Source organism: Arachis ipaensis, chromosome B09 (assembly GCF_000816755.2).
Source record: "Arachis ipaensis cultivar K30076 chromosome B09, Araip1.1, whole genome shotgun sequence".
Taxonomy (NCBI): domain Eukaryota; kingdom Viridiplantae; phylum Streptophyta; class Magnoliopsida; order Fabales; family Fabaceae; genus Arachis; species Arachis ipaensis.
Genome location: NC_029793.2, coordinates 6,490,818 through 6,491,109, shown reverse-complemented (window position 1 = coordinate 6,491,109; position 292 = coordinate 6,490,818).

Below are 292 nucleotides of genomic sequence, written 5' to 3'. Positions count from 1 at the left end.
GAAAAAATACAAATTATATATATTTTATAAATATTCATGTGTAACTGTATTTTTCTCAATTTTATGTTTTAATAATCAAATAATAAACATATATACCCATATTTATGTTTTTGAAAACAATCGCTATCAAGTTAATTAAATTTTTACTCTTATTATTTGGTACATGTTTTATTAATTAAATTTTTACTCTTATTATTTGGTACATGTTTTATTAACTTTTTAATTAACTTGGTAGCGATTGTTTTCAAAAACATAAATATAGGTATATATGTTTATTTAAAAATTTAACTTT